Here is a 7846-nt window from a genome sequence, read left to right as displayed (position 1 = left end):
ACGTGCAAAAAGACAGACTTCGAGAAACTACTTTCCAGCGTTCAAGTTGCAAAACCAGGGTTGCCAAGTTATCGCCTTATTGGCGATTTTCGTATCGAGCGAAAAATTAAAATCTCGCCAAGAGGGGGGCATATCAGAGGAGAGCCGAAGAGAGAAGAGAAAGAAAAAAAAAGAAGAAAAAGAAAAAAATCAAAACGATTTTTTTCTGAGTAACAAAGGTCAAAAATTCTCTTTGCTTCCCCCCGCCCCCCCAATGCCATTGAAAATCTGCTCCATGTGTGACCCACTAACATAAAGACGCCTCCCTCTGCTGCGACAATTTTTTGATAATTGAGTGAAATTTGACACTTTGCTTTTTTGCTTTAGAATTGAGATTGATTTGTTAATAAATCCACGTATATGCAGCCTTTCTTTGTTATAGATTTTGCAAATTGTTAAATATGTTTAATTTTATGAGCCGCCCAGTGGGAATATTGTATACAATCAAATCTGTATATTTCGAATTTCACATTTAAGAAAAAATCGAGATAAAGAAGTTTTGAGATACGGGGCTTTAAGAAACTTTTTATAAAAATTTGAAATATTATGGTGAAAATTTGAAATCAATACTAAAGACAATATGGGCTCTTGATTAAAATTCCTCTTTATTAGTTTTGTTAGGTATTTATTCTATTATTACATTATTAAGTGCTTTATTGCGAGTTTAAGGAATCATTTTGACGGTAAAAGTAACTTTCAGCATATCTTTTTCAAGAAAACATCTTTTATTGCTTTTTGGTCCCAGATTTTTTTTTTTTTTTTTGGATTCATTATTTATACTCTTGAGGTAGGTTAGCAATTGCTGCAAATCTAACTTGGCCAGTATTCTACGGTTTTCCTTTTTTCATTACTTGAAAAAATCTTATACTTTCTTTTCACTCCTATCGTTTCGGTTTTCTAAGGAATCACAATTTTAAGAAAGAGAGCAACCAAAGAACAGTACTAATCCAGGTAACAGAGCGAAATGGCTTTTAACTTGAATGACCTTTAACCATGAACTTGAAATGTTCATCTTACATGTCAAACCTGTGAATATCACCCATATTTACTCTTCTTCCAAGAAAGTGCGCGAAACGACTGTCCTTTGGTTAATCTTCCTGGAAAGCTTATTCGTGGAACGCGTTTCTCCCTTTTTTCCACTGCCTCCTCAGCTCTTGAAGACAATTCCTCTGTTTCTGAGTTGAAGAAAATGTTTTTGTTTGCTTCTTTTTAAAGATCATTGGGCTTCAAAACCGAAAGTGATAGCATAATTGGAATTCGAGACGATAGAGGTTTTTGTTGGTCTGGTCTCGTGTGTGTCATAGATCATAGTCAAAACAACCTTTGCTAACCAGAGTATCCATTGCAATCACATTGATTTTTCAGTCAGTATTTACTACGTATTCCTTTGGAAATGTACAGTCTGTTTAAAATAGTACGTTCTAAGTGAAAGTTGTTGCATAATGAAGCGAGCAAAACCGATAACAAGCTTTTTTAAGCCCAAATAAAAATATTAAAATGACGAAAAGGATTACTCTAAAAAGAAAGTTAACGTCGTCTGTAGAAAACGAAGTACAGTCTGCAAAGCAGCATTAGATCCATCGGACCCTTCTGAAGGTAATTTTATTTTAATTCAAAAGAAAAACTGCGTAGCATTACATGAATAAAATGTTTAAAAACGAAATGAATCTAGATTATAACTGATGAAGTATGAAGTGAAAAGGGGGGGCGCTTGAAACCAGCGCGAGCACCGAGACCACAGGTTGTACTATCCCCGCTTAGGCTACTAAAGGAGCCCAGTAACAGAAATAATAGAGATTATTTATAAGTAACAGAGATTATTTCTGTTAGCTTGGTTCGCATTAAAAAGTAGAAAATAAAAAAGACTTCTGTTTATAGTACTCGAAAATTGCTGTTGCTCTCTCAAATAGATATTTATGTAAATTCTAAAGCAGCTAATAAAATTAAAAATAAAGACTTGAATGGAGAACAGATGGTATGCATTTGAGCGAATAACTTTCTACCGCCTATATTTCTTCCCTAACTTTTTTTATTCAAATTTTATTAACTGCTTTAGAATTAGCATAAATGTAAATACATAAAAAGCAACATATAAATACTAGCAAAAATACCCGGCGTTGCCTGGGTCAGAAGTAAATAAGAAACAACCGCTACTTCCTTTCATTTTCTGTTTTAACTGAAAGAACTCAAAACATATCACTTTGACGTGATTAAAAATCGAGCTTCTTCCTTACCCATTAAAGTAAAATAGCAATAAGTATAAAGAACAAACGAATATTCATTTAGAAACGAAAGCACAAATTTAAGCATATAAAAATTTGAAGAATTTCCAAAATATGAGCTAACAAAAACAAAGATCACTGAAAAAACTGTGCGCTTTATTTAATTAAATAGTACACACTCAAAAGGAAAAAAAAGCTCTGTACTATGCTTCTTTAAAGATGCAAAAAGTAGAGTTTTCAAGTGTTTAAACGTCTGCTCCGGAGAAGCCTTGATTCAAAAATTTCATTATGATTACTTTTATTATTGCTGTTGTTAGGCAACGAATTTTCGTAACAATGGGTTTTATATTCGCAACTTCAAAACTCAAATACGCTACCTTGCGGTGATTACCAATACTAAAGAAAAAGGTAAAACATTCCATTCCACGAGTTTTCTTTGGGGTAAATTTCTGGCTTTAAGCAGTTTGTGGTGTAATGTAATTTCAGAAGAATAAAAAAGAAAGCTTCGCACAAATACGATGAAAAAGTACTGTCATTCACTAAACGTCAAAGCAAGTTATAAGTTATGGCATTTGTTTGTTTCACCTTTTTTCATCCGCCATTAGACAGTGGCTGCTGCGCCCTCTATAATTTATTGGAGTTGCGAATTTAATTATTAAATGGGGAAATGATATGAAATTTACTGTTTTCCACCATAACTTTTTACAACTAAGTTTTTCAGGAATAAATTACAGCCTAAGTTGCTCCCTCATAATGTATCTATCTATGGTGAAAAAATGGTTAAAATCCGTCCAGTAATTTTGAAGTTTACCCCGGACATCCGGTCAGAGATTATCCCTTTATGTATAAAGATGAGGTTGCAATTCCTAAGAAAGCAATGTCATGCTTGCTCCAGAGAGGCCTTGTTTCAAAATTTACATTATGATTACTTTTAATATTGCTGTTGTTAGGCAACGAATTTTCGAAACAATGGGTTTAATCTTTAATCATTTATTGCGGAAATTACATGACATTTACTGTTTTCGATCACGACCTTCTTAAACTAAGTTTTTTTAGCGATAAATTATAGCCTAAGTTGTTCCCCGATTATGTAGATATCTATGGTGAAAAAATGGTTAAAATCCCTCCAGTAGTTTTGAAGTTTACCCCGGACATCCGGACAGAGATTAGCCCTTTATGTATAATGATAACGATATGAAAAGCAATTTCATTTTTTGCTGGTTATAATTAAAGAAGTCTTTTTTTTAATTTATTTCATACTTTTATAGCTAACCAAGTTGGGTAAAAATAGTCTTTATAGTCTGACCACCAATGAGATTGAAAGTCAAACATCCAGTTTACAGGCGGAAATAGAAGTATCTATTAGCTTTCAGGGATGCCAGCTTTTGTAGCTGTGTGTTAGCCTCTAACTTAAGCAGTCATACTGAAATGAACGGCACACGCTCATCAGATATGTGATTTAACCTTGATTTGGATAGACTGGTTTTGACAAGACGTTGCTAGAAAATTTCATTTTAAATCAAATGGAGGGAAAAGAAAAAAAAGTTAAATTTTCCAGAACATTAAAAAAAAAAAAATCTTTGCTTTTGTTTTGTTTGACACAAGTATCGGAATTGGAGCACCCCATTCCAAAGTATGTAAGATTCACCTCCCTCTTATTTTTTTTAATACTAAAAAAATGTGTATATATATATATATATAAATATATATATAAAGAAATACCCCCCCCCCCCAAAAGTCAGGTCTAGCTACGTCTCTGCAGTAACTTACTGGATAAAAACTAAAAATAAAAGTTAATTCATGTTTTCTGTATACACGTTGTGCATATGTGTCGGAATAAATACACAAACATATTATTATAAATATTTATCTATCGCTACATGAAGATTCTTTTTTCATCTAGAGAAACCTAACCCTATTTCAACACTATTATTAAGTCTTAATTTATGCGGAAGGTAACCACTGCATAAAACGAGGGTCTACTGTAGTTACAAAGAGCAAAATAACTGGAAAAAAAAAGTTGTGTTATCAAAGTTGGGCTGAGGGTATCACCACGTAAACTAAGGAAATGATCCTTAATATTTCATTCAGTTTTACGTACTATCTAAACTATTTGTTTTTTTACTCTGTATACTTTCATTCAGTGTGCTATAGTAATGTTTGCTGAAAATTGCCTTTATTTATTGTTAACAAACGTGTTTATCATAGATTCTTGTAGAAGGTATACTTCAAAAAAAAAAATATTTTGGAAAAGCGATTAATTGGCAAAAGTTAGTTAATTGTAAATAATCCGCAAAGTAGCCAATTAATCGCCGCATCCCTAATATGTACACTACTGGGCAAAAGTATTGTAAGCTTGAGAAGAATAGCTTTTTATACAAATACAAATACAAAAGTGACGACCAGCAACAGGCTCTGGGCCCAGCTAGACTGGTCCTAGTCAATTTACAATCCCCAGTGAAGATCAATGGCCCTCTTAAAACTGTCTACTCCTTTTCTCATTACCACCTCTTCCGGTAAGCTGTTCCAAGGTTCCACTACCTTGCTAAAATAATAATTTTTCCTAATATCCATGTTAGCCTGAGATTTAAATAGCTTAAAACAATGACCCCTTGTCCTGTTTTCAGTGCTAAACTTTAGCCCCGTAACATCTTTCATTTTAATAAATTTAAACAGCTGAATCATGTCCCCTCGGTCTCTTCTTTGCTCAAGACTGTACATTTTTAGCCTTCTAAGCCTGGAATCATAATCTAAGTGGGAAAGTCCACTTATTAGCCTTGTAGCCCGCCTTTGAACCCTTTCCAATACATTAATGTCTTTCTTAAGATAAGGAGACCAAAACTGAACAGCATACTCCAAATGGGGTCTTACCAAACTTCTATATAAGGGCAGAACTTCTTTAGATTCATTTGAAATAGATCTATTGATAAACCCAAGCATCTTATTGGCTTTGTTGCTAGCAATGCTGCACTGTTGGCTAAACTTTAAATCCTGACTTATTAAGACCCCCAGATCAGTAACTTTGTCTGCCTGACTATTGACTGAACCTTGCAAATAATAACTTGTACACTTATTTCCATGCCCTAAATGTAGCACTTAACATTTCCCAACATTAACAGCCATACCCCATTTATCAGCCCACTCCGTAATATGATCTAGATCCTCTTGCAGCTGATTTGCTTGTTCTTCATTTTCTACAGTCCCCATAACTTTGACATCATCAGCAAAACAATTCATGTTCCCAGAAATATTTTTGTGAATATCGTTCATAAAGACAATGAACAAAACAGGCCCTAACACTGATCCTTGAGGAACCCCGCTTAAGACCTCACTCCAATTAGAATAATTTCCCCTTACAACTACTCTTTGTTTCCTTCCGGTCAGCCAGTTTTTTACCCAAATGAAAGTTTTCCCTCCTATTCCTTCCTATATCAGCTAAATTGCTAAGTAGAGCAACATGCGGTACCTTATCGAAAGCTTTTTGAAACTCAATGTAAACAACATCTACAGGCTGCTTATTGTCCAAAGCCATGGTAACTTTGTCATAGAATTGTAATAAATTAGTTGCATAAGAATTACCTTTCCTGAAACCGTACTGAAAACTAGTCAATAGATTATTAGTCTGTAGAAAATTTACTATCTTAATTTTCATCAATGTTTCAAAAATTTTGCAAACCACCGAAGTTAGACTCACAGGTCTATAATTTCCCGCACTCCCTTTAGACCCTTTCTTGAAGAGCTGTGTAATGTTAGCCAGCTTCCAGTCCTCTGGCACTGTCCCCGAATTATAAGAAGCATTGAAAATGTTTGCGATTACATCTGCTAATTCCTCTGCACATTCAACTAAAATTTTCGGATAAATATTATCTGGCCCTGCAGCCTTAGTCTCTTAATTTTTTTTCAAATGAAGTAAAACGTCATCCCTGGAAAATACATGTCCTCAAGCTGTACTATAGCTTGTGTCTTGTTGGTGTCAACTGTTGAGATACAGTTATCGTTAAAAACACTCGAAAAAAAGTTATTAAGAACATTAGCAATATCACTATCGTCCTGAATTAAAATTCCGTGCTCATCAACCAGTGGCCCAATATGACTATTTCGAACTTTCCCCGAATTAGCGTCAAGTAATGATTTTGTCAAGCATTAGACCTCTCCTAAAGATTTTTTCTTTTTTTGCAATTCAATTGACACTTTTTTAGATCAAAATGTTCAATTAGCTTAAAAGCAAGTTATGATTAAGTATTGTGCACTAGTAATTATTTAATTTCATTAAAAAAATGTATGAGAACAACAGGGGTGCCCACAAGGGGGATTATGGTGTAAGTTGCACCATCAAAAAAAATTTTTTTAGGGGTGGGGGATTTTTTAATTTATTTATTTAAATTGTTTTATTATTTAATTTAAATTATTTATTTTATTTTGTTCTGTTTACATTTTATTTCATTCATTTATTTAGTTTGTGTGTGTATGTTATTGGCGTAGCACAGAACCTTTCTAATAAGAATAATATTAATATTTATAAATTAATAAATAAAAATATTTTTATTATAAAAATAAAAAAGAGAGCTAAAAATAAAAAAGTAAAAATAGGTTGAGAAAAATTTAGGGGGGGGGGGAATTTGTGCCATTGAACTTGGGGGGGGGGCACCCCAGGAGAACAATGTTCCAGGTTAAAAGAAATCGGAAGCCATTTCAGCTCCCCTCAAGCAAAATGAAATACAGCAATTTCAAATTACTTTGAGTGGAAAAATAAACTGGGAATTGAAACCAAACAACAGGGTTTTGAGGAGGCCTCTCGTTTGATTACTGTCATCGCTGTTTTAGGCACAGAATCCACAACGTTTTGGTACACTTCTTTCATTATTTCATGGTGCCAAACTTTGCTTATTATTTCCTTAAACTTCTTTTGCATTTTAAAAAATCAGTTTGGTTTCAAAAGCACCTACTATTTTTATTGTCTTATCTTAGAAAAATGCTACATTTCTCTAACTTGCAATATTTTTGACCAGTATAGTGTATGTATTTTGTATAGTTCTATTATAATAGGTTTCTACAATAATTTCTTCTAAAGCTTTTGTTAAAATCATGTTTAGTTTTTTGCTGTGAGTATCTACACCATTTTTTCCTTCTTAATTTAGCACCATGACTGCCCCACTATCAGAAGAAGAATTCCAGCGAATGCAGATGCAGCTGTTAGAACTTCGTACAAAAAATTATACATTAGGAGAGAAGAACGTGAAAATTCAAACTGAATTACTGCAGAATAATGCATTATTAGATGATCTTCGAAAAGAACTTGCTAAATCTCAAAAGATAATCTCGAGAAGTAAAAATGCCAAGGAAGTTGAAAAGCTTATTCAAGAAAATGAGACTCTTCAATCCAAACTTCAAATTCAGGAGGATGAATTTCGTCTGCAGAATGAAACTTTAATGCACGAAATTTCCTCCTTAGTTTCTGCCAATGATGAGTTTAAAAAAGAGTTAGAATTAGTCAAGTCGCAACAATTGTCCGTTGAAACCCAAGGGAATAACATCAGGCTGGAAGCAGAAAATGCAGCCCTTAAAAAATTGTTAGCTTCATTGGA

The sequence above is a fragment of the Uloborus diversus genome, chromosome 9 (genome assembly GCF_026930045.1).
Source record: "Uloborus diversus isolate 005 chromosome 9, Udiv.v.3.1, whole genome shotgun sequence".
Lineage (NCBI taxonomy): Eukaryota > Metazoa > Arthropoda > Arachnida > Araneae > Uloboridae > Uloborus > Uloborus diversus.
The sequence above is the reverse complement of the archived record's forward strand: the minus strand, read 5'-3'. Positions refer to the sequence as shown.